The sequence below is a fragment of the Triturus cristatus genome, chromosome 6 (assembly GCF_964204655.1).
Source record: "Triturus cristatus chromosome 6, aTriCri1.1, whole genome shotgun sequence".
Taxonomy (NCBI): Eukaryota; Metazoa; Chordata; class Amphibia; order Caudata; family Salamandridae; genus Triturus; species Triturus cristatus.
In genome coordinates this window covers 1550048510-1550076028 of record NC_140589.1, presented here as the reverse complement: position 1 = coordinate 1550076028, position 27519 = coordinate 1550048510, and the positions used below count along the sequence as shown (strand labels likewise).

Sequence of the window (27519 nt, the reverse complement as noted above, 5' to 3'; positions counted from 1 at the left end):
GATCTAATTTTGTAACATTTCATACCATGGTCATATTATTTGTACTTTATTTTCTAAAAAGACAGACACTGGGCTGGAAGATGAATAATTGGGTTTGTTGATTGACTGTGAGCTCTGAGTCTATTTCCTCTACTCTACCACACTGAGAAGGCTTTGAGAGCTCGCCCACCCACTACCCTGAGAGTAAAGTGTAGAAAGGGATACTTGTCCCAGTTTGGAGAGCTAGCAATAGGACAGACTTCAAGACACCAGTAGCAAACAACCTCAACGATTACAGTTGGAGCCCTGTAGCCTGTGTCTGCCCTGATTCTCCTCCAATGAATTCTGACAAATACCGGCAACAATCAAAACTATTTTTTAAGGAACGCTTGCCAACAGAGTTATGCTGCCTTGGAGTACTGTACATGAAAGAGATTTTCATTGCCTGACTTCACAATCTTTAGTTAATTGTGTTTAACAGGATTAATATCTGAGTTGAACTGTCTGGGCATTAGCCTATGAACAATAGGTTGCATACATATATTTACAGCATCCACATCACTGCACTGAGGTAAACCATATGATAGTATTTCTTATTGACCAGTAGCGTTACGTATACACAAATGAGTGCCCAAACAAATCACAATGTTGCAAATAGCCCTGAATTACTTAAAATAAAGGCATAATTGTTGACCAAAAGCATATTGCCATTAATATTCAGCAAAAATATACAATTCCCCAAATCAGTGTCCACCGCACTGCGTCACTATAAATAATGTAAAAATCATTGTGCTCGATTTAGCGCAATTAAAGATCAATGGATGCAAGCACTCAAAAAGTTGTGCATCATTTGTTCCTTATCCTAATCGCTCACAAGAAAAATGTACACATCACACCAGCATTACCCACTCTCCAGGCATTTCCATTAGCCAAATAAATGTAAATTAAGTAAGTGTAGAAGACAGTCTGTTAAGCATAAAATAAGCAAGGGCCACACACCATTCATTGCAACCATATTCCTTAACTACAAGCTCACCAAAACCCCAACTCATAATTACAAAATGGATCCAGTGTTTGAGCCTGTATTGTCCTAGCTTCAAAACTCGAAAGCTTCCTCCTTTTAGAGACTGAGGACATCACCAACCACCCAAACTTACATAAGCCCATACATACTAGGCTTCTCTCACTGCACTGACCCCGCCAACCTTCTTTGAGCTCTGTGACAAGAGAACATTCTTATCTTATTTTGAACACAATGATCCATTAGTGTAGAAAACATAATTAACCATCAAGCTGCCAATGTGATGAACATTTTGCTTAGTATGAAATCAATGGTTTTCTTTAAATGGTTTGGTTGGACAGGAGGAAGACCGACAATAGCATTTCAGATGTGACGCTTGATCGGAGTTCGGCATATTTAGCCACTAAATATTTTTGGGACCACGCTGAAACACATTGTGTTTTGAGAAATGTTCCTAGTTATGCGACCCCCAGCATGGGATAATACATGGAGGACAGTTAGAAAAATTAAGAGACATTTTACAATTTTGAGCTGGGCTTCATTGACCACTTTGCGACCACATACATTTGGCCAGACCTGGCCTGGCCCGGGTGACTACTACAGATTTCCACCTGATTTTTGTTGAGTTTTGTCTCACCTTCATCTTATTGAGCCAATACGTCCTTCTACCCTGAATTGGACTGGGTGATTACTACAGTTACCTCATGGTCAGTGACTGCTATTTATATGATCAACTTACTATGGTTGGATCTCTTCATTTTGCCTGAGCAACCGATTTGAACCTGTTATGTTCCTAAACAGGACCTAGTAGGAACATATCGTTCTATGTGAATGGCCATTTGCCTTGAACTATAAGCTGCACTGTTTCTGGAACTGTTACTCTTCAATTTGTACGTCTACACTTGATACTTTGTTCGCCCTGAGGAAGTTCCCTATATGGGAATGAAACGTGTTGGCTGGAATGTCTCAAGTTAATGTTTTAAATGCTTTAACATTCATCATCTCTACTACAATACTGAACTGTCCCTACCTTCCACGTACACAAAACGACCTTAGTCTCCTCTTGCCGATGTAATTATAGCTCTACCTGGATGGCTAGTGTTTCTTCAGCAAACCCAATGAAGTCAGAAAAAAAAAAGTTAGCAATCGCTGCAGAATGGTAAAGACCAATCAGTTGGTTTCCAGACTGGAACTAGTCAGTGATCTGCATAACTATACAGAATATATTTGTAGTCTTAACAAAAGTATTGTGCTTTATACAAATAAATGAAAGCATTTCTTTTCAGAGGCATTTTCCAATCCAGGAGTCGAGATGCTTTTACACCAACCAATTATTTCAGAGCCAAATGGTTTTCAGTGACAATAACAGCATACAGAAAACAATCATCCCAGTTCGCTATTATCATAAATACATGTGCAGTACAAGGGAATACTTGTATTGACTTTTTGTTAAGGAGTAATGACTGAGGTCACATTCTTCGATAACTTATTAACATCGTTGCTTCATTCCACACTCTCATTGTGCCCTTCGTGTATTCCACGAATACTGACACCCAGTAACAGGCTTCTGAGAACAATAAGCCTGCATGAATTGGGAGGAGGTGTGGTGTAGCAGCCAGGGTGGCTGACTCCGTAACACGAGGGCGCACGGTTCGATCCCCGGTGCCAGCAGCAGGTTACCCTAGCACATGTGACTCTGGGCAATAGCTTGTTTAATCTTCCCGGTAGCCAAAGCGCCGGGACACCTCGCCTGAGGTAGCTGCACGCTTTACAAATGCTGGATATTATTATATTATAATACAAGACTGCATTATTTTCTAAAACCTTCTACTCGTGTACCATATAATTAATTATGTCTTGCTTTATGTTAATGATTTCAGTCATGCACGATGTAAGGGGTAATACCTACAACGGCAAAAATATCTTGAATCCATCTGCATACTTTTGGAAATGTGGCCACCAGAACTGGAAGCAACAGTGCACATTTATTGACAGCTACTGCTGTTCCATCCATAAGTGAACCTCTATTTGGTTCCACCACACCAGATTTTCTATCCGTGGAATGAGGCGTTGAATTATAAGCCATACTGTTGGTCCTAATTAGAACCCAGCACTGGAATGCTCTGCAAAAGAAGTTATGAACTCCTGCCTTCAAAACCTCGCCTTCTCCTGGTCCCACTGCTCACAGAAGAACCTGGGAACCTGCTGTGGAACTCACACTGCATCTTTAAGTGGCCCCTGCAATCTCAGAGTATGCGTCTCCTCCAGAGGATGAAGCCAATTTGCAGTTCCAGGTTTTAAATATGGGATGCCACCTAATGCTCACGAAAACGCAAAGTCAGCAAAGCCTTAAGCTGAGAATATAGAGTTCTTACAAAACGCAGGCCATAAAGACAAATGCTTACATAGTAAGACTTGTTTAAGCTATAGCTCTGCAGATCTCATTAGAATGTATGTCTCATAATGGCCAACATTGCACCACAGACTACTATTGAGTGCTCACTAACTGGCTAAGGGCTAAGCATTTTAAAAATAGCCCAAAAAGCTTTGCGGTTAGAGATTCAGGTGATGTTGTCAAAATTGGAGTTACATGGAGAGCAATTTAAAAACATTCAAAACATAAACATGAAGAGAACAGTGGCAGTAAGGAGTAGACAGACTGTGGAAGACGGAGAATGAGATTGGAGAGGGAATGAAAAAGTTCAAGGTAGGTGCAGGCAAGACAGCAGAGCAGAAATTACGTTGCAATAGTGCAACTAAGTAGTTTAATGTTACTCCTTCAGACATCTGTGTGTGCCTTGCATTGACAGGCTTTGAAGGCAACAGCTGCCAAGATCTCAGTGTACTCTGAGCTTTCACGTGTACTGTGTGAAAAATAAGTAGCTCCTTGAGGCCCGTTTTTAGGTCGAGCCTTGGCAGCGCAAGTGCTGCTCTGCGACGTATGCTGTATTGAGGTACTGACTTGAAGCTCCACCCACTCTCCACCCACATTTTTCATTGGCTTGTCTCATTGTCTACTGTAAACTGTAGCTGTTCATTGGTCAAAAGGCTTAGTAGTCCCTCCTTAGTATTGCCTTGACTCATTTTGTAACCTCCCATGGCGACACCCCATTATATGTGTTGTAGCTCGGTAGGTTTTAATTACAGCGTCTGAGCACTATTTTCTCAAACAGTTTTATCCTGCCTGCTACTGCAGGCAGGACACGCTCTCCCCTAACGCTTTTTATCTTTATAGCACGCATTTGCAATGCAATAGGTCTTGCATTTGTGAGAGTTTAAGCTATTGGAATTGTAAATGACAATGCCTTTAATTATCTGTTTTAAAAACAACACATAAATAAAAGGCATTATCATTTACAATGCCAATAGCTCAAACGCTCATAAATGTGAGACCAATTGCATTGTAAATGCTTGTTTTCTTCTAATTCATCAGGCGCTCAAAGTGCTGGGGGTGCTGTATCACCCTTAAAATAACCACGCTGGAGCGGAGATGATGAATGAGCAATAAAGATGCCTTCACATTTTGTTTTTATCTTGAAACAGTTGATGTGCTTTAAAGACAGAGGTCCAATGTCAGGCAATATCTTCTGCAAAATGTCTGTTTATTCTTTTAATATGGAAACTGCTGTTTATTTTATTTCTCTGCAAAGTGAGATGTAATATTTTCTGCCACATAATAAAATGTACCTGTAAATGAACTGTGAAAAGGTTTCAAAATATATCAGTGGTTTGGAAAGCACAAATGAAGCACAATTTCTTTGTAATTCTGAAGTGCGATGAAACATAGATTTTAGCAGAATCAAAATAAATCAAGACATACTTATTTCCTGAAACTCGATTTACGCCCGTTATCGTTTGTGCGCTTTCCATCAGTAAAACATATGTTTGAGGAAATATAGTGGCCATTTCAATGGAAAAAGTACTATATGTAATTACCACTGTGCTACCATACCAGCCTTCAATAATGTATTTGAAATAGTGTCAAAAAAGCACCACTAGCTACATACTACACCCTTGCCACTCTCCTGCTGAATATATTTGCTACACTTGATCTTTGTGTGACACTTGAATTTCTCACAATCCCAATAACTTCAGGTCTGTAACATTAATGACGGCACCATCACTCTGAAAATTGTTCCAGCACTACTGTTGCATTCTGTTATCAGTTAAGTTATTCAAAGTTTTAAATTGAGTGCTAGAAACAATCAACAGTGCAGAGTCAAAATATGCATCGAAAACCCCAATAACCATGACTTTTGAAAGGGACATGCTTTTTTCAAGCTTTGCTAACAACCAGAACATAAAAAGCAAGGGCAGCACCAGTGCATGACTCCTTCACACATACAGAAGAGGTACTTCAAGAAGCAATCCTCCCATTGAACGAGCAAGATTTTATAACATTAGGAATACTGATTTCCTAACTGCGATTCTCTCCGAATCGTAATTAGGATATTGGTATTCCTAATGTATAAAAGTCTTTTAAGTTTCATTAGCAATTCCTGGTGAATCTCAAATAGACCTACCTCATGCATATAAAGGAGGTAGGTCGCAATCTGCAACCCATTAAAAATCGCAGCCGTCACAGGGATGGTGGCCTGCTGAGGTCAGCAGACCACCATGTTTGTGATTACTTTTTGATAAAAAAATCTTTTTTTTTTTTTTTTTTTAAATGCATCCCGAGGAAAACGGGATGCATTTAAAAAGAACAAATTAAACTTTGCAATTAAATTAGGCAGTGGTCCGTGGGATTACTGCCTGCCCTTAAAAATATTTTTATTGACATCCTCAAAGGGGAAGGGCTCCCAAAGGGACCCCTTCCCCTTTGCAAATGGGTTACCACCAGATTTAAACTGGTGGCAAAGTATTACTGTTTTGCGACCTAAATGAGGTCACAATACAGTAGTAATACATACCATACTGATTCGGCATTTGGACAGAACGCCCTAAATCCAAATACCAAACCACAAATGCAAAATGTGATTCAGTAGCAAGTTACCGAATTGCATTTTGCACATTAAAACATTTTTTTTTCCGGTTGCACCCAAAGGTGTACAATATTTAACTTTCAGAAGACCTTCTTAGAGGTCATTTAATGAGATAATTCACTTTAATTGGATTGGTTTATAAAGGGAGCCTCCAAACTGAATGGCATTGGCAAATGTTTCTCCCTTTTTAGTTCTCACCTGGTGTTAGCAGTGCGCATCCGCTGCTCTCGCCACGCGAGGGCTTCTTGGAATCGATACGATTCCAGAAGTCGTGTCACTGCTCCGCCTACAATTTTGATTTGTGCGCGTCGTTTGGCGTCATGGATGATGCAAAACACAGTGTAATGATTGTACTGGAGGCAATCATTACACTGAGGGTTGCCACCCTGTTCGCTTTTGGCCATGCCCACCGGGATTGGCTCTTTCACTTGCGGTGTGACACAGTGCCTTCTAATTGCTGGATGAGCACTTTCTTTTTTTCATTCGCACAATGGCGTGGCGGTATCATGGCGTCCTCACAAGCGCAGTAATTGTAGCGGCCGCCTGTTTAGCTTTACTTTGTACGCACGTTGTGAAGCGCGATGTTCTGAGTTGTATGTGAACATCGCACTCCGTTTATTTTTTTATTTACATTGAAATATGGCGGATGCGTGTTTAGCTGTACTTTGTAAGCACGTTGTGAAGCGCGATGTTTATTTGTTTTTTTAATTACATTTCATTTTGGTGGCCGCGTGTTTAACTTTACTTTGTACGCACGTTATTGCCACTGTACGTGCCTTTCCTTGCATCAACACCCCGCTCCCCTCCAAACCCCCCACCCCACGGGCTGCCCATCATTCCCAACAAGCGCAAGACAAGCAATGGATACTTCTTCTTCGTGCTGTAAAAGTTACCAGAGCTTAAGTGGCGAGCAGTGCCGGTGTCATGGCGTCCTCACAAGCGCAGTCAGTCTGTAGTCTGCTAATAATTAGGCCTGACAGTTAGCGGATGAAGTAGCTGTACTTTGTACGCATGTTGTGAAGCGCGATGTTTATTTGTTTTTTTTTTACATTTAATTATGGCGGCCGCGTGTTTAACTTTACTTTGTATACACGTTACTGCCGCTCTACGTGCCTTTCCTTGCTTCAACACCCATCTCCCCTCCAACCCACACCACCCCACGGGCTGCCCGTCATTTCCAACAAGCGCAAGACAAGCATTGGCATAATCAATAGGTCTCGCCTTTGGGACCTTATAAGTGATAGCTATTAGTGCAGCTCCTTAAAAAATGTGTTCTTGCTCGCCGTACGGAGACTGTTGTGACTCTTTAGAAACTATTATTAACACTGGTGGATTATACAATAGCAGCAGCAGCAATGCCAGACGGTGGGGAAAGGTGTCGCACAGCCTGAAGGACCCGCAAACGGCAGCTGTGCCGTTTGCCTTTTAAATCCTATGCTGATTTCAGCTGGTTTTTTGAGAAGTTATACTTCATGGCTTTCTTATTTGTCCACGAGTTGGAAAGGAATAGTGTCTAAGGCGCTTTTTTGGACACATTAACTGATGTAAACAATATGTTTGTCGTTGCAGTGCATTGAATACCTAAAATGTTTTACCAGTTGTGGGTTCACTCCAGTTTTTATAATCGGGTATATATTTATGCCAATGTGCAAGAAATGCGGATTTTATTTCTTTACTCGGAGAGAAAGTATAAATCAAACTAATGAATTGTAATGAATGATGCATGTGTAAGGAAAGTGAAAACTGCGGAGCTAAAGAGAGGGTCTGTGATGTACTTGGGGATTCGCATCTGAGAAGGTGCCGAGGGGACACTGTTTGCAGTCTGGGTGCACTGTGCTGTGGGCAGTTGTGGTGTCCCCCGCCCACCCCCACCCCCTATTTCTTCCAGGTACATCACACTTCGGAGGAGCCTGTGGACATTAATGAGACACCCCCACAGCCTCCCCCCGTAAGGAGGAGGCGCCGAGCAGACACTGTTTGCAGTCTGGCTGCTCTTTGCTGCGGGCAGCGGTGGCGGCAGGAGGTGGTGCTCCCCACCCCGGTCGGAGGAGCCTGTGGACATTAATGGGACCCCCACTGCCCCCCTGTGAGGAGGAGGCAACGAGGAGACACTGTTTGTAGCAGCCTCCAGGCCGCAGACTGGTAAACCAAGGCGGCTCGGCCTCGGAGCACCAACAGGGCGAGGAAGGAAGGGTGGAACGGTTAACAAGCATTAAAAATGCAACAGGTCTCGCCTTTCATTAAGTTACAGCTCTTTGCTTTGCTATACAATACCATAAGCGAAGGTTTGCAGGTAGCACCTTGGAATGGAGCCACCATCTGGGATTCGGGCCACCATCTGGGATTCGGTCACCATCTGCATCTTAGATGTGGGCCAGGAATACAAGACTGGCTTTCAGCAAGTTCCACTCCTTCCTGCTGAACCTGTTGCCCTGGGCTACTGTCAACAGTGCCTTTTTCTCCTACATCCTCAGGAAAACCATAGCTATCAATCAAGGTGCCACCCCTCCCTCCAAATTACCAAGAGCTGCATACAGTTTCATCAAACAAAGTACAGGCACCACCATTATGATAAACCTTCACACCCATAGCACAGCTCAAGCCTCAGGCCTCCCCCACATAGATATGCTGACGCTAGACAATATCAGCTGTAGTCTAGGATGACCTCAGAAGAGTCCTATAAATGGCCTGCACCAATAGCCCTACACTTAAAACCAAAAGACAGCACTATATCCCATCTTTACACACTGTACTTCTACCCCCTTTGTACTGCTTGGGATATCTGTTTAGCTCCTTGCATACTTGAACGTGTTTGCTTTGGGTACTTGCTTATATCCCTAATTCTTGCACTCATTTATATATATCCCCAAACGTCGTTTTGAGCTGCTAAACTCTCGGGAAGGCAGCCATCAGCCAGGTACAAGAGCAGTGCTGGTGCTTATTATAGAACTCTCACACAAAACAGTGTCCCTGCCCCTCCTGGCTCGATAAATGGCATTTACATCTTTCCACTGTCTCTAGTCTAGCTGGAATCTTCCCTGACACAAGGGAAGGTTAAGCAGGAGCTGTGCACTTCCAACTACAGTGCTAGGCCTACTCCTGTAACTGCCATCTTCACCTTCTGCATCTCAAGTCACTGTAAACTATCTTGGTGCTTTACATGACAAGGGGTTATAGAAGATGAAATCATGAGTGCATGTCCAACTGCTGGCAAGCCAACATCTCAACAATTATAAATTATGTTGTCCCAGAAAATGACACGAGTTTGAGTCCACAGAAAATGTTGGGAGGTGCAGTACGTAGGACACACATACACACTGGGTAGGAAAGTATTGGCTAGCGAGACAAAAAGTAGCTAAGGCAGAGGAGCAGTCAGTTAATAAGAGGGACCCGGCAAAGGAGAAAAGGTAGGAAACAACATTGACATAGGGGACTTGGAAGTGTCTGGCAGGGAGTACAGCAAGGGGAGAACATGAACCGACATTAATAGTCACAAAGACTTCACAGTGAGATTAAAAGGGAATACAGTAGGAGAAAAGATTTTGCGTGTAACAAGTGGCTCCTGTTGCAACATGTCATCCATGCTGCTACAGTGAGTTGCATTAAAGCGAAATAGGATACAATGCTTACAGACCATTTTATTCACAAACGAGGACATGTGATGTTGTCTGGAGAGAGACTCTCCTTCTATATATAAAGATGCTATTTTATTATCATAACTCATTGATTAATTACACCTGGTGCTGTATCATGAACACATTATTTAATGGTAAACTTCATTACCCCAAGTTGGTCCCCCTCGTCCCAGTCCCCACTAAATGAGACCCACCCTTACCCATCACGCGAAGTACCTCTTCTTTTTAATTGAGTACATGGAATAAAGACTCTTCCCCACCATCCACACAGCCTGTGAGCTTCCAATGTAAGAATAAAGGTGCAGAGTGAATACTTACAGGGAGGGAGGGAAGGGCTATGACTGTGATGAGGGGGGCAACTTGGGGTAATGAAGTAAGTATACCGATAAGTAATGTGTTCCTTACCCCCTCATTAGTCCCCCTCATCCCAGTCCTCACTATAAGAGGTAATCTTACCCATCACAAGAAGTACCTTTCCAACTTCCTTTTCTTTTTCCATGAGTACATGCAATAAAGACTCTTCCTTCCCCATCCAGACAGCCTTTGAGGTTCCAATGTAAGAACAAAGATGCAGAATGAATACTCACTGGGAGGGAGGGGCTCTGACTGGGAGGAGGAGGACCAACTCGGGGTAAGTAAGTTTATTGGTAAGTAGTGTGCTCATTACCCCCTCATTGGTCCCCCTCGTCCCAGTCCTCAATAAATGAGGAACACGCAAGCACACAGAATTCTGCAATAAAAACACAGTATTTATATTAGTCACCAATTTGTTCATTGCTGCTTTAAGTACCTGAACACCAAAATGTCAGAAACATCATATAGCACATCAAATCAATACTGATAAATGAATGTGTGGTGAGAGGCCCATGTTGCCGCTCTGCAGATTTCTGGAATGGAAACCTCACCGACCTCCGTCACAGATATAGAAATAGACCGAGTAGAGCGTCCTTGAATATGTGTAGGAGGTTGTTCCCCAACAGAACCGTAAGTCTGAAAAATGGCTGGGCAAATCCATCTACTTTTTAGCATGACCAAAAGAAACAAAGAGGGACTGTGAAAGCAGAAAATCCTGAGTACAGACCAGATAGCATACCAAAGCCCTCGAAACATCCAGAGAGGAAAAATAATGCCTCTGATCATTTGTTCCTAATGCTGTTAGCACAACCTCCTGATCTAAATGGAACTTAGAAGAGACTTTGGTAAGGAGACCGCACGTAGAGCTCCCACCATGCTCTGTGGCTGAGCTCTCGCTTCTGACTCATGGACAGAAGCACGGACGTCTGCGAACGTTGGGGAGAAATGATGGTCTGTGACAACCGCTGAAGGTGACGGTGTCACCGAGAGTAATTGCTCCTCAGGACGAGTGTTGCTACGGGGATACGCTCTAGTGCTGGCATAAGGACAACGGGTGCACTTGGCGTGTCTCTCCTCTTGCTGAGGAACTGGCACTGTGACCAGTGAGGAGACGCAGCTCTACGCCTCGCGAGGGAGCAGGTCTGTGGCAAAGAAAGGACCTAACCGTGCTGGTAAACCGCGCAGTCAACAAAGTATGGGCCTGCAGCCCAGCAGTAGCCCAGCAACCCTTACAAAAAAACGACCCAACGCTGGCAGCTTTCCGACGTCAGTCTCCAGAGGCAGGGACATACAGCAGACCGAGAATCTCTGGTAGGGGGCCGTATTGACTATCTCTTTTTTCTCCGTCGAGGCTCCTATGCTCAATGTCCTGTGTCTGTGCCGTGGCATAATACCAAGCAGTATCTGCCCAAAGAGGGCCACAAATAATGGGGGGTGTAGCAGAACCTCTTCACAGCCAAGACTAAGAGGAAAAAAAAGAAGTAAGCCTCAGGAGCGGAAAAAAAAAAACTAACTGAGACAGATACGAGGAATAGGCACCACAGGTGAGCCAGAGAGCGATACAAGGCTATTTCAACTGGTTCCAACTGGTTTAACTATAGCCAGCAGAGACGTAGAGGAGCAGAGGGCCAGAAAATCAGAAGTAGAGGGGTTTGACAGCTCAGAGGGTGACCTCTAGGCTCCCCTTTGAGAGGAGGAAGTGATGTTGGTTGCGGAAGCGGTCCGCCTACTGAAGATGCGGCTTGCGGCCAGCTCGTGCTAGCTCCCAAGGTCCCCTTTACTGAATTACTAAATTGATACAATAAGCAGCAACGTGAACTTAATGAAGCACATATCAAGAGATCCTACAGCAGCAAAAAAGCACACCACAAGGAGGAAGAAATCTCATCCTAAACAAAACATCGAAGGAACTGAATATCGCTCCTCCAATCATTCAACTCTTTCTTCATCTCCAGATAGAGCTGGGCACAGAGCCTTGCAGACCAGAAGAACTAAAATTAATCTTTTAAAGAATATAAAGAAGGACAGCTGGATGTGACATTCAAAGTAGGAGCTGATCCCAGTAGTGTGTGTAGAGATCAGCTGACTCTCGGCCACCAGGACAAGCTACGGGATATGCCTCAGGAGATAGAAAAATCAACATACCCTCTCTTCTCTGTGGGAGGACCAAAAGGGGGTGCCTAAACCCAATCTCCTAGTGTCAGCCACCATACAACCGACAACAATTGGAAACGTTTCCTATGTCATGGCGATATAATCAGATTTACCTCACATCAATACATCGGCTGTCCCAATAGAATAGACTGCGCCAGAAGCGACAGAGGCACCTGCCCATTTTTTACTATCGTCTACTATTGAAACCATGCTAAATCAGATACTACGCAAGCTACGTGAAATGAAGCTTTCTCAAGAATTGGCACACCCGAAAACCAATGAACAGTTGTTAAAATGAACTGATACGTAAAGTAGTTCTTCCGGAAAGAGCAAAAGATATATGGGATCTGACCATCAACAGAGCACATCAAGTACCAGCAACTCGTTCAGCAAATTCCAAATTTCAAAGAACAATTTTGGTCAATTTTGGGGATTAGAGAATTAAACAGCAAATTTTGTCGCAAGCATTCCCAAAAAAATCATTGACCTCTCCAGAGAATTTTACTTTCAGAATCTACTCGGACATGTCTATTTTAGGAGCGAGAAGACGCATTTGTTGGAATGATTGATTAATTCAAATGGTATAATGCACCAGCTAGGTTAATACATCAATCTAAACTAAATGTTCTGTATAAAGGGAGATCCTATATATATATCAGTCTGTAGATCAGGCCAAAGACCTCCTTCTCTCAATTAAGGAAGGGGGGGGGGGATAGCAAATAGCATCTAAGACAACAAGAGATGTAGGATAAATCTAGAATGCTGAAGATAAGGAACTACAATAACATTCCATGTCTGTTCATTCATTGTAGTAGCTGAGCGATGATAGGCTATCTTCCATTTTTGTTTTGCTGCCATCTCCTTCGGGAGGAAAGCTCTCAGTACCATGTCAAGGTACAATTGTCAGGGTAAGAGAAGACACTGGGGGTATGGGTCAGGGGCACGGGGTGGGCAAGGATCCATGGGGGGCTAAGGCCCGATTCAAAGGGAGGGCGAAGAGAGGGGAGCACTTCAGGGTGGGGGAGGAAAAAAACAATAATCACAGATATAGGCAAGGGTATTTTCCAGAACTTTAGGATTGGATGCAATGAAACCAACGATGAAGAAAGATTAAGACACATAACTGATAAAAGTCGAAAAAAACCAATAACTGGCTTGAATGGCTAAGCAACAGGTGATACGTATCGTCTCATGTAATTTAAACGGTGGTAATAGCTCAACTAAACTAAGAGCCATACTTCAATGGGTAATGACAAATCAACCTCATGTGATTTTACTTCAGGAGACGCACTTTAAAAAGAATATGCCTTCACCCAAATGGCCCAAGTTTATAAAGCAGGTCTTCTTGGCCTCAGCCAATGCTGCTGTTAGGGGGTCGCAATCTTAATCACCTGTTACTATCAAGGGGAAGCCATTCAGGTCATGCGCTCTCCCCTAGGTAGATGGGTGATGGGAAATCTGAAATTGGGGGATCAAATTTTCCATTTAATTAGCTATTACGGCCCTATACATGATGAGACTCTAGCTCTAGAAAAAAATGGCTGATCTATTAATCCCATCACAAGGAGCTATAATCATCGGAGGGGTTTTTAATTTTATTCAAAATTTGGGATTAGATTTCTCTCGAAGAAATAAATCCCAAAATAAACCATTAACTGCAAGATACCTGAGCATCATGATTCAAGACTTTGCACTAGTAGATCCGTGGAGGGCCAAGCACCCTGCTAGAAAGGAATTCACTTCCTTTTCAAAAAGTTATAACACAGCATCTAGAATAGACTTCTTTTTAATTTCCCACCAGTGCGAAAAAGTCTTGTATTATTCCTAATCCCTTCTCTGACCATTCGGTTCCAGCAATAGAGATTAAAACAAATGTCCATGTAAGGGAGCGACCGCGGTGGATGCTGGACAAGATTTTAGTAAATGAGGAGGGTTGGATCAAAAAAATGCAGATGTTACTTGCTGAGTTTGCCCTTAAAAACGTGGGGTCAGCTACACCTTTTGCAGTGGAGCAGTGTAAGGCTTTTATCAGAGGGGAGGCAATCTCATGTAAAGAAAGAATAATTAAAGAGAAAAAAGAGCTAGCTAGATCTCGACAAGGCAAGCCAGCAATATCTCGACAAGGCAAGCCAAATTCATTTTGTATCCCATCCGGAAATAACAGCATCTAACTTAAAGAAAGCCCGACAAAATATTAGAAATTTTTATGAACACCAGGAAATAATAAACCAAAAATTGTGCTTTCTAAAATGGTACGAGGAAAGAGAGCATGAAGCAAACTGTTGGCATGGTCTGTAAAAAAAAATCTCAACAATGCCATGATCAAGTTTAACTTTGATGGTGAGAAAGCCCAAGACGTCAGGCGAACAAGATTGATAAGGTCTTTTTATCGCACTATAAAAAACGATATTTGGCTCCGGCACCCACACCACTACAAGAAATCGATGCATTCCTTAACACAATCATGTTACCAAATTTAACTTCTTCTCAAAAAGCCCAGCTCGTAGCACCAATTTCCAAGATGGAGATTCATGCAGCCATAAAAAATACACCTAGCAGCAAAGCGTGTGGCATTGATGGAATACCTATCGAATTATATAAAATGTTGTTGCCACAGGTAAACAATTTATTGTTGTCTTCTTTTAATGCAATTTTGGAAGGTTGCCATATTCCAAAAACATTTGCTGAAGCAGCTGAAGTTAGTTTTTTTTTTAGACGGGGAACACACCTGATATACCCGGATTCTACCACCCCATCAGTCTACTAAATAATGATTATAAACTCTTTACTGAAAAATTGGCAACAAGATTTATTTTAGTCGCTCAAAGTTTGGTTCATGAGGATCAATGTGGCTTTTTACCAGAGAGATTTCTCACTAACAATACCAATTTTTTAACTCAGGCGATCGACTTTTCCTCGAACACTAATTCCAAACCGGTAATCATTATTGACACAGAAAAAGACTTTGATCTGGTGAACTGGAATATTCTTTCTATACTTTCTTTCTATACTAAAGAAATTCGATTTCCCCTTAGATTTAGTGGACATGTTAAAGAAACTATACAACAAAGTTGAGGCAAAAATAGTAATCATTTCACAAACTTCTGGTGTAGTCAAGATCCAGAGAGGTACCCAGCAGGGCTGCCAAATGTCCCCGGTTTTATTTGCCCTGTACATCGAGCCATTAGCAAATCTGATATGTCAAAACCCCTTAATTAAACCACCAGTAACAGGGGCACCCAAATTGAGGCTATTTGCGGATGATTTAATCCTTTACCTAGAAGATGACAGGGCAAATTTTAAGCCAACATTTGATATGATTGAAACATTTTCCAATTTGGGGGGATATAAAATCAATGATAGCTAATCGGATATATTATTATTCAATTGCCATGATCAGATTCTACCTCAGGCCCTTGGGACGGAGGCGGCAAAAGGTAATCCTATTCGGAGCTTAGGTATCTGGGTCTCACACGACTATACACAGATCTTTGCACTCAATTATACCACAACTCTTAATGAATTCAGCAAGATTTTAAACAGCTGGCATAATCTACCTCTGTCTATACTTGGAAGAGTTGCACTGATAAAAACGATGGTACTTCCATTATTTCTTTTTATCTTTTCAAATGTTCTTATTAGGTTTCCACATAACTATTTTTAGAAATAGACCAATTAATACAGATATGTATCTGCGCAGGGAAGAAACCACTGCCTAAACTAACAACACTGAAGCTAAGCTCGGAAGGTGGTTTAAGGCTTCCTCACATCCAAAAATATTTCCAAGCCACCTACTTGGATTGGTGTGGATGCCCAATTTCAATACATGACTATGGGCTCAATTTTTATCTTCATCACAATGCTTGATAGAGTGATAACTGAAAAAAAGAGTATCAATTTACACCCTTACATCCAGAAACGAAATTAAGGCATTGCAGGTATCTGGGAGTTTCTATGGATTCACAGACATTAAAAAGTTGGGAAAGGCTAGGAATGTATCAAATAAAATATCTAGTAATACAAGAAGAGATTAAGTCTTTTGATCAAATTAAAGAAGATAGAATAGAAGTAGTCTTAGCCATAGTATTCTCTTATCTTCAGATCTCGAGTCTAGTAAAAAAACTACGGCTTCCCGATGGTCCACTTTCTGAAGCCATAACTCATGCATTATATGTTAAGCAGATGGCGGGGATTGGGAACTGGTACCATATCTTCCAGCAACAAATCTATGATCAAATCGTCCTGAGAGCTCTTCTAAAATACAGGAGACTCTAGGTGTCATCAATGGAAGGATTATAATAGATGGTCCACTACGGCTAACAGGGAGGAAACTGAGGACAAAAAGAGAGTGAGGGAGGAGAGCAACGGGGTGCGAGGGGAGAGTGAGGACTGGAAGGGGGGGCAGAAGAGAATGAGGACAAGGAGAGATTGAGTGCTGAAAACAATAAAGCAGCCTGAAAGAAAGATGAAGAGAGAAGGAGTAAGGTGCTAGATAATGCACGGAGAATGAGATATTGGGGGAGGAGGGCGATTGGGTGAGGATTATTACGCAAAGCAATGCAGAGAGTGAAAAAAAAAAAGCATTGGGCGTGCGGCCATGAAAGTGATGTGGCCGCGCGGAAGCGAAAGTGATCGCGGGCAGTAATGGTGCCTGCGAGCGATGCACTTAATGACCCATGACGGAGGAAATCCAGATGGCGGCTGCGTGCGTGCACGCGCACGTAACGCAAGCTTGAGGCCAGCAAAAGCGTGTGGTAGCACTTTGAAAACCCACTTACTAAATGTCTCGCAGAGCAGCGCATGCGTTGGCTCAAGCGAGACCTAAAAAAGGCTTTGAATGCCCTGTGTTTCTTGAGAGCAAGGAACAGGTATGGAAGCCTTTTTTAAAAGCAGTTTTGACATGCCTTACAAAATAATTTGTCTCTTTACGGTGTTCTTTAATAAGGGTATAGTCCTGAACACAGGGACCTGAGAGTCACCTTGAAAGGAAATTTGTATCAACCTTAAATGATTGAAAATACCCATTAATCTTCCACAACAGCTTGCCACTGAGGTAGAAAATTGCAAAGCCTGGCTCCTACTACCCCATAGTAATGTTCCTGACTCTTTATAAGTATTGTGGGCAAAAGCCCCTCGCTGACCTAGAGACTGGCCTTGAAAGGGAAAAGGACGTTTCATCTTCTGCCATTCAGGATCCCGTTAATAGACAAAGGATTTTCTTCCACTAACAAGCTTAAAAAGTATTACAATGTTCTTCTCCTAAGCAGAAAGTTGTAGCATTTTATTTAGTTAATCTCTGAACAATTTTTAGCCTGTAAATGGAAGCTTGTACACCAAAGATCGTTGAGTGGAGTCAAGTTTCCAAGGCTTCATCCTAAGGGTACGCCGTCCTGCTACTACTTCCCCAGCAGCAGAGGCAGAAGCCCATACGTTAAAAAGGTCACATCTGTGAGAAACTGTGACAAAACCTATATCTACACCAAAATTGCTGTAAGGTCAGCTTTCTCTTGGAGACAATCAAACAATCTGTGAAAGTCTTGTAACAGCACCTGAAAAGCGTATATGCCGCACATGAATTAGCCTGCACCCAAAAAAAGGGCAGCCGCATAAGTCCTCTTAAGGGATGATCAAACCTTTCTGTACATAGGGTCCAACAAAGTAGCTTCCTCAGAGGAAAGGGAAGAAGACAAAGCCATTGACAACTGAATTGACAACAGAATTGACCTGGGGAAACTGCTCTTCAAATGTTTCCACCAGATACCGCTTATGGAGAAAGCAGGGAATATTATGTTTGTCCACATCCTTCCATCCTTTGAAGACAATGTCTATCAGAACATCATGGAAAGTAAGATCATTTGAAGCAGTTTCAGTGTATTGGAAATACAACCCTCTTCCTTTACAGTTTGTTAAGGTAACACCAGAACTAACCTAATATGCACCAACATATCACTTAATGCCTTTCCTTGAATATATTTCCCCCTAGTGAAAGTATCATGTTAATCATCTTGGTCCACATGCTGCTTTTTTAAATGGGGTTCATTAGCGGATTACTCCACAGACTTCTGAACTATGCGCTGTAGATCTGCCATAGAAATCTGGAGTGTGTCCTCATCCTCCAGGACCTCAATATTTATACACTTCTCAGACCATTTCCCATCAATCAATCAATGAACTTTTGAAGTGCGCTACTTACGCGTGAGGGTCTCAAGGCGCTGAGCGGGGGGTGCTGCTACTGCTCGAAGAGCCAGGTCTTGAGGAGCCTTCTGAAGGTGAGCAGGTCTGCCGCAGACGGGTGGGCAGGGTGTTCCAGGTCTTGGCGGCGAGGAAGGAGAAGGATCTGCCACCGGAGGTAGTACGTTGGGTGCACGGGACGGCGGCAAGGGAGAGGCTGGCAGAGCGGAGCTGGCGGGCGGGGGTGTAGAAGTTGAGTCTGTTGTTTAGGTAGGCTAGTCCGGTGTTGTGGAGTGCTTTGTGTGCATGGGTCAGGAGCTTGAAGGTGATCCTCTTCCTGACGGGGAGCCAGTGCAGGTCTCTTAGGTGGGAGGTGATGTGGGTGTGGCGGGGGACGTTGAGGATCAATCGTACGGAGGCATTTTGGATGCGTTGTAGTCGTTGCAGGTGCTTGGCCGGGATTCCTGTGTAGAGTGCATTGCCATAGTCCAGCCTGCTGCTGACGAGGGCTTGGGTCACTGTTCTTCTTGTTTCGGTTGGGATCCACTTGTAGATCCTGCAAAGCATGCGGAGGGTGTTGTAGCAGGAGGAGGAGATGGCGTTGACCTGCTTAGACATGGAGAGGGAGGAGTCGAGGATGAATCCTAGGTTGCGTGCGTGGTTCGTGTGTGTTGGAGCTGTTCCCAGTGTGGTCGGCCACCAGGAGTCATCCCACGCCGAGGGGGTGGGGCCAAGGATGAGGACCTCTGTCTTGTCCGAGTTCAGTTTCAGATGGCTGCTCCTCATCCACTCGTCGACGGCCTTCATTCGATTGTGGAGGTTTGTTTTGGCGGTGTGCGGGTCCTTGGTGAGGGAGAGGATGAGCTGGGTGTCGTTGGCGAAGGAGATGATGTTCAGGTCGCACTGGTGGGCCACTTGTGCGAGGGGGGCCATGTAGACGTTGAACAGGGTCGGGCTGAGGGATGATCCCTGGGGAATGCCGCAGATGATGTTGGTGGCTTCGGATCAGAAGGGCGGGAGGCGGACTCTCTGGGTTCTGACGGAGAGGAAGAACGTTGTCCAGTCAAGGGCCTTCTTCTGGATTCCGGCTTCTTGGAGGCGTGTTCTTAGTGTGCGGTGGCAGACTGTGTCGAACGCGGCTGACAGGTCCAGTGAAGTACTCCAATTTTTGAGACCCCAGAGGTGCTAGGGGTAGCACCCTATGACTTCGAGTACTTCCTGATGTGGTATTATAAAATTCTGCATATCTTGACCATATAACAAAGAACTTGGCAACAGAAGCTGAAATATGAAAAGACATCTTTATTAAACTCAAATGAGTGAGACTACGTCGCACAGAAGCCTTAGCAACTGAATGAGGCAGTCTGCAGAACAGAAACCAGTCTCCTCTTTTATGGAGAATGTTACGCTCTGGGCAACACCGCCCTTCTCTTGCAGTTGGTCATTCACATGTATACATTGCAAACGAAAAGGCAGAGTCATGATGACCATCCCACATTCCAGTTAAGCCAGCCCGTAATTATTTACCCAGCAAGGCTCAGATCCCACATCAGATATCGATAGGCCACAATAAACATGAGCATCTCCTCTTTTGGGAAACAAGCCATAAAGCAGGAACAGTCAGGTGTGAAAGAGATTAGCCGGAGGCTTGTGTATGATGAAAAGACTTTATGGTGTGTCAAGCCCTGATGCTAATCACAGGTGGCCAGAGGACGGGGAACTCGTGGGACCAGTTTGACCTGGGGCAGCGGCGCAATCGTCGATCCATTGTCTGAGGTTTCGGGCGGCGGCGTCTGTGTCGGTGGGGTCGGTGGGCGGTGGTCAGCTGGTCTTCGGTGACTTTGCTCCAGCAGCGGCGAGTCGGCAGTTGGGTGCGGTGGTGCGTGGTTGGTTTCTTGAAGGTGAAGTGGATGCATTGGTGGTCGGTACAGTGGAGTTCGGTGGTGTGGCTGAAGGCGATGTGGGTGCTTGTGGAGAAGGCGGGGTCGAGCGTGTGGCCGGCGGCGTGGGTGGGTTCGGTGACGAGTTGCCGGAGGCCAAGAATGGCGAGGTTGTCGATCAGGGTGGCGGAGTTGGCGTCGTTGTTGTTCTCGAGGTGGAAGTTCAGGTCCCTGAGGAGGATGTAGTCCGTGGAGGCGATTGCGTGGGTACTGGCGAGGTCGGCGATGGAGTCGCTGAAGAGGCCCCGGGGTCCAGGAGGTCTGTAGATGAGTGTTCCTCTGAGGGTGGTGTTGGGGTCGGTGTGGATCCGGAAGGGAAGGTGTTCGGTTGAGCTGAGGGAGTCGTCTGCGAGGGTGTGGACCTGGAGGGTGGACTTGTGAACGATGGCTATTCCTCATCCAGTTCCGTTGGTGCGGTCTCTGCGGGAGATCTTGTAGCCGTCCGGGATGTCTATATCAGGTGCCGAGGAGTCGTTCCACCAGGTCTCGGTCAGGAAGGCAATGCCTGGTGCGGCGGTGTCGAGCAGGTCCCAGAGCTCGACGGCGTGCTTGCGTGCGGAGCGGGTGTTGAGTATGCAGCGGAGGTGGTTGGGTCCGGTCCTTGGAGGTTTGGTGGTTCTGTCGCATGCGAAGTTGCAGGCGTGGCAGGAGAAGGGTCCGTGGGTGCGTCTCGGGGCAGCCTGGAAGCAGCGATGGTCTCGGCCGATGTTGAGAGCGTGGAGGGTGTTGGCGTCGTATCGGAGTCTGGCGTCGTGGCGTGTGCGGGGTCCAGGGGTTCTGGCGCTGGCCACGGTCCTGGCGCGGACGGGCGCAGACGGGTTTGCCTTTGGTGTGCCAGCGGCGCGGCCGCACAGCGGCCGCCATTTAAGGCGTGGAGGGCGGGAGGAGCAGCTGGGAGGCGGGAGCGGGGCAGCGAGGGGGCGTGGCCTCAGGGGCAGCGGCAGAACAAAAGCAGGGTACAGAAAGCAAAAGGGGAGTGGGGGAGCGAGTAAACAAAGCATCTAAGAAACGGAGCAAAAGCACAGAGAGCACCACAAAAACACAAAAACAGGATACAAGATTCAAGCAAGGATCTTACCTAAGGTCACGGCGGTGGGCAGCTGCAGAGAGCGGGCGCGAACCCGCGCGCAGTCTCAGGAGCAGGCAGTCAGCTGGTGGAGCTGCTCGGCAGCAGGGGGGTGACCTGGCCTGCAAGCAGGGTCAGGGGTCACTCTTGCTGTCGCGCAGCGGCCGCCCTTCAAGGCGGGGAGGGCGGGAGGAGCAGCTGGGAGGCGGGAGCGGGGCGGCGAGGGGGCGTGGCCTCAGGGGCAGCTGCAGAACAAGAGCGGGGTACAGAAAGCAAAAGGGATGGTGGGGGGAACGCGAGTAAACAGAGGGTCTAAGAAACGGAGCAAAAGCACAGAGAGCACCACAAAAACAGGATACAAGATTCAAGCAAGGATCTGACCTAAGGTCACGGCGGTAGGCAGCGGCAGACAGCGGGCGCAAACCCGCGCGCAGTCACAGGAGCAGGCAGTCAGCAGGTGGAGCTGTTCGGCAGCAGGGGGGTGACCTGGCCTGCAAGCAGGGTCAGGGTCAGGGGTCACTCCTGCTGTCGCGCAGCAGCCTCCAACCTTTAGGGAAAGTAAATGAATTGAGCCCAGCTACAATCCTCAAATTTATATTGGTTGTCCTGCAGTCTAGCTTCAAAAGAAAGAAGTCTTACTTTCATAAAACAACCAACCTGCAGACTTCTTCCAGGTCATACGTGCATCTTCGCATGATGCTACCACTCAAAGCAGCCCCAGGATCAGGAGACCAGACGGGGCACCTGAACGGCCTGGCCCACGTGCGACTCACAGCCACTGCTCCTTATCCCAGCCTAGCTCATGAGCGAGGAGTGTGGTTGCAAGTGGTGCAGTACATTTTGCCAACCTATCCAAAGGGTAAGCATGCAGGTCGGCCTCTCGTGTCTCCCAGCCTCAGGTGGCAAACACTAAAGCTCGAAGCAGTATCAAAAAGAATCTCTGTTCATGTTACACCTCACGCCTCTGAACAATCAAGACGTAACCGGGATCGGGAACAACATAATTTAAAATGGATACCTGCTTGCGGTACACTGTGAACAGAAACATAGAAAACAAGAAAGTATGCTTACGGTATGATCAAAAAACGAGCAGAGAAGGAACAAAAATAAAAGGCACTTGCCTGTCGACAGACAGGAAAAGACACATGCTGTATGGATGGTAGGAAGAGTCTTGATTCCATGTACTCATGATAAAAGAAAATGGACTTGGATAGGTACGTCCTGCGATGAGCAGGGCGACCTCACTAAGTGAGGCCTGGGACGAAGGGGACCAATGAGGGGGCAATGAAAAGCTGCGCTTACTCGGCGCAGAGCTGTGCACCTGTTTCTTTTTGCTTTAGATACCTGAAGTTCATACTTAAAATTCTATGAATTAATGAATGAAATGCAGACAGCACAAGTCAGAAATGGAAGAGCCAATTCTAATTCACTGTTTCCGACTTGTGCTGTCTGCATGTCGTGCATTAGTTCGTAGAAATTCAGAGGTATATGTATGAACTTCAGACACTATAAATGCATTAAAAAAAAACAGGCTCTTGACTCTGAATGGAGACAGAGCAGCTTTCCATGATATCCACCCTGCTGTATGCATCTTCTGGTTACAGGTTGAAATCCGTGCTTTGACAACTGTCTGAAGATCAATAAATGAGTACAATAGAATTAGGCAATATGAACAGCATTAATAAGCATCAGCAGGCAACTCGTAGTCCAGAATGCAAATATTTTGTAGTTGTTCCTTATCCTGCTAAGCTCTTTAAAGGATTTCTTTGCTTGATGACATTAAAGAAATGCATTTATTAGATTTGGTCCACTGGAAGATATATAAACTCTTCCTATGGGGATAATGCAGATTGTTATGTCTAGTAAACTAGCATAAATTATGTGTCCTTTATGACTCATCTTGCAATAGATAGTACATATGCAAATAATAAGAGAAGTCAAAGTTTCATATGAGACCAGAGACCTAAAATGTCCAACCTTTTTAACAACTACATTGTAGAAGAGCTTCAAGTACCTAAGATTGGGTTGGAGCATGTCACACATGACAATCTTTTTCTGCCAGTTGGTACTGAGGTCATGGAGGGTCCTAATGTAAACATTTTGGGACAGTGATCTAACTCACCTCATCATTGACAAAATCAACACATTCCCACAATTGTAATATACGCAATGAGAATAAACAAATCAGGGGGAAAGCTTGGTCAGGAAAAGAAATCAACTTCTTGGAAGACATCATATTGCAAACTGTGTCCTATCCAGTGAACGGCGCAGGTCCATCTTACTCAAACTCGACCAGAAGCTCACCAAGCTAGCGCCATTGGAGGTCGGTCCTGTAGCACAAGGGCTGTTGTTTGGTAACCCCTTTTTGAAGGAGTTGTTGAAGGTCGTGGCAACATACAGCAACTTAGATAAGGTGCAGGTGTCTCTTAAAAAGGTCTTCTGCCCCGTTTTTGGCAGCGCTGGCTGCTTTAGAGGGACAGCGTTTGGCTGTAGCTACCACCAAGGCCTGCAAAGAGGATTCTATCAGCAGGACAGAGGGGGGAAATCAAGATTCCTATTACAATTCCACCTTCTACCCCTCCCGCCAAACAGGAGCTGTTTCAGGGAAGGAAGACACAGGGGGTCACAGGGTTCCTCCCAGGACTCTGGTTCCACAGGTGAGAAAAATTCAATTTTCAGAAGTGTTACTGGGGGACAGGACCAGATTATTTCTCAACAACTAGCAGGGTATGACATAAAATCCTTGGGATCTTGAGGCCGAGCAGAGTTACTATCTAGAGATTTACAACTCCCCGATGCAGACCACTCCCCCACCGCAATGTATTTTCCCCAGCAAGAGCAAGACAATCTCCTCCGAGATTCGAAGCCCTACTGCAGAAGGGGACTACAGAGGTGTCGCACCCTCACCCAGACGGGTACCTCAGTTGCATTTTCATAGTAGAAAGGAGGGAGGCGGGTCTCGCTTCATTCTGAATCTGAGTGATTTCAATGGGTGGATCATTTGTCGCCGTTTCAAGATGGAAGGTATCCATCTATTAATGGAGATTCTTCAGGAAGGGTATTGGATGGTGCAGTTGGATTTAAAAGACGACTACCTCACTGTGCCTTCTTTCCAGCCTCATTGGCACTTCCTTCAGTTCCTCTGGCAAGGATGTTGTTATGAGTATTAAGCCATCTACTTCGATCTCTCATCCGCCCCATGGTGCTTTACAAAGATCATGAAGCCTGTAGTGGAATCGTGGAGAGCCCGGGGGTTCCTCTGATTATATACCTAGACAACATCATTATCATGGCTCAGTGTCCTCAATTGGCCCTAGCCCATTTGGAGCGGACGATTCTTCTTCTTCAGGATCTGGGTTTCATCATACATGCACAGAACCAGGTCCTGACTCCTTCCCAACAGTTGGAGTTCTTGGGTTTCCAGATAGATTCCCTTTGGTCAGAGCCGGTCCTACCTCCCCAGAAGGTCCGAAACATCAAGAAAGAGTTGAGGTCATCATTGAACAAGCAGTCTGTATCCTTGAGGTCGATATCCCGCATTGTGGGTCTGTTGGTCTCATCGATCCAGGCCATGTGTCCCGTTCCCCTCCACTATCGGATCTTTCAAAGATTCAAAATTCAGCATCTCCGAAGGGGTCTCAGCTACTCGGAGCAGATTCCTCAGAGGAGGGGTGAAATGTCTTGATGGTAGGACCACATGGAGGCCGAGCTATTTTTGGGGTGACCCTGGAGATAATAATCGAGTCTGATGTCAGCCCATGGGGTTGGGGGAGCCCGTTGTGGTCAGATATCCAAATATCCACAGAGGGTCGTTTGGTCCAAGGCAGCGCTGGATCTGCACATCAACTGCTTTGAGCTCTTAGTGGGTTCGTTTGCAGATCCTCTACCCCCCGGAGAAGTCTGACTGTTGCATAATGCTTCATATGGACAACATTTTGGCTGTGCGCTATGTGTACAAGTTAGGCAGGATGAAATCCCATCTTCTTGTGGAGATAGGCAAGGATTTTTGGCACTTTTGTGTCCAACTTCAAATATCTGTGGTGGTGGAGTACCTCCCGGACCAGAGCAATACTATGGCGGACTGGTAGTCCCTGTGAATGCACACCAATTTTAATCCACATGAACCATGATTTTTTTAAATCTCAAAGGCAAGGTTTTGGCATGTGGATTGGCATGTGCTCTGCCCCAACAGCACAATTATTAATCCTGAACATATTTGGTGTGCCGTTATGCACCAAACACAGGGCTCACAGCCATGTAGGCGATAGCCAAACAGTCAAAAGCAAGAATCCAATGTAATCCATTGTAATCAACTATATTCCACTTTCTTCAGAAATTTCTGAGTTTAAACAGAAACAACATGGTTCCAATCTTTTAAACCAGAAGAAAAGGCCATCCAGGCGTATCTCTTCGGGACGTTAGAAACTGAAGACTGCATTCGAAGGTATTCCATGTTTTCTTCACCTTCTTTGGGGTCCTTGCTTTTTGCATCCCATCTCAGCAGGCAACTCCCGACTTTCTTCAGTTGGTGTCCAGATCTGGAAGCCCCAGCCACTGATGCATTTCCCCAAGACCGATCTTACATCCTGGTTTAAGCCTTTCCCCCATTCATGATGATTCCCAGGATTTTGGCGCAATTGAGACGACAGGAGGCAGAGCTGATCTTAGTGACTCCGCTTTGGAGAGCACAAGCGTGGTTTCCAGTAATTCTGTGAATGGTGTGTGCCTGGCTGATTCTGATCCTACCCCGGTGGAACCTCCTTCTGGATCCAGTGGGCCTTCCAGATCCACTGGTAATGTCGATCACCTCTCTCTGGGAGCTTGGAGACTTTCGGGGAAAGATGGAGTCTCCCGGGCCTTTCGCAAAGAGTCTAATGCTTTCATCTGTCAGGCCTGATCCTCGGGCACACACAAGTGCTATGTTTCCACATGGAGATGCTGGTGTAATTGGTGCCATGAATGAAGTGCAGATCCCAATGGAGCAGACTATAGTTTGGTCATAAATTGTTTTCATCCTCTAGGCCTTCCGTACGAATGGCCTACCCCTCAGTGAATAATTTTAGGTTTGCTATTTCGGCGGATCATTTACCGGTGTATGGTAAGCCAGCTGGCGAACACCCCATAGTATGTAAATTGTTAAGAGGTACTCACATGGCTAAGCCTCCTAAGTCTAAATATTGTCTTTTATGCAATGTTAACATAATACTGCTGTTTTTTGATTCCTGGCCTGAGAATAAATATCGCTCCCAACCACAAGTATCAGCCAAATTGACCATGCTCTTGTGTCTGATTTCATATAAGCGTGTGTTATGACATAAGAGCTCTAGATCTGGCAGGGAGAGTTTTCTCTCCTGAAGGTGTTATCTTTTCTATTTAGCAACGGACCAAATCTAATTCCAGGTCAGTATCATATCCAGCTTTTCCGGATAATTCCAACCCTTGCATGCTACAATGCTTGAAAGAGTATGAGGTGAGTACTGCGGAATTCCGTACAGATATGAGAGGTCAATTTTAAACAAGCAGAAATATAGCCCCTGATCCTGACATAGAATGAAAAACATTCTAGCATTCGCGACAAGAATTTTCCATTCTATTAAGGACGGAGGCGAGGATTATCCCACCCATTTATTTCCATACAGTTATGTGCTTACATATGCATTTGATTTTTTCATATGTGTTGATGTTCCCTCCCTGATGATATGTACTTCTTGTATGTGACCTCTCTGGACCAGTATTTACGGCTTTGGTGTTTTTACTTCGTCTTTAGGTACTGAGGACAAGTGATTTGTCTTTTGACAGCTTTCCGGATTTTGGAAATGGGCCTCGTTGTTCTTCAAATTCGTCATGGGATGACCACTTTCCTGCTGTTGAAGTTGGAGATCTTTTGATTCCTGGGATCAAGATCATAGAGTTGGGCTCCTGTTGGGGCTGCTGGTGAATTTTTTCCAGTTTATTCAGGTTCCTGTCATTGCAGGGTCTCGGACTGTTTAACTGTTGCATTGGACTTGCGCAATGAAAGATGAAGCTGTAAGGCTAGGAGAAGGTTATATAGGGCTGTGACTCTAAGGTTGATTACATGACAATGGTGTGATCATGGAAAATGTAGTGTTTATTAAAGTTTTACTTGATTGGCTGCTGAAAAATAAATGCTAGAAATGTTTTTATTCTACTACCAACAGATAACGCTCTCTTTTGATCTTGTAAAAATCACCAG

The 27519-nt window shown here is 44.9% G+C and overlaps 1 protein-coding gene across 1 annotated transcript in view; it reads right to left on the bottom strand.

The window, feature by feature from the left end:
- Nucleotides 1-27519, bottom strand: part of LOC146821651 (uncharacterized) — a 2850214-nt gene that overhangs the window by 297630 nt on the left and 2525065 nt on the right. The gene's annotated exons all lie outside the window — the stretch shown is intronic.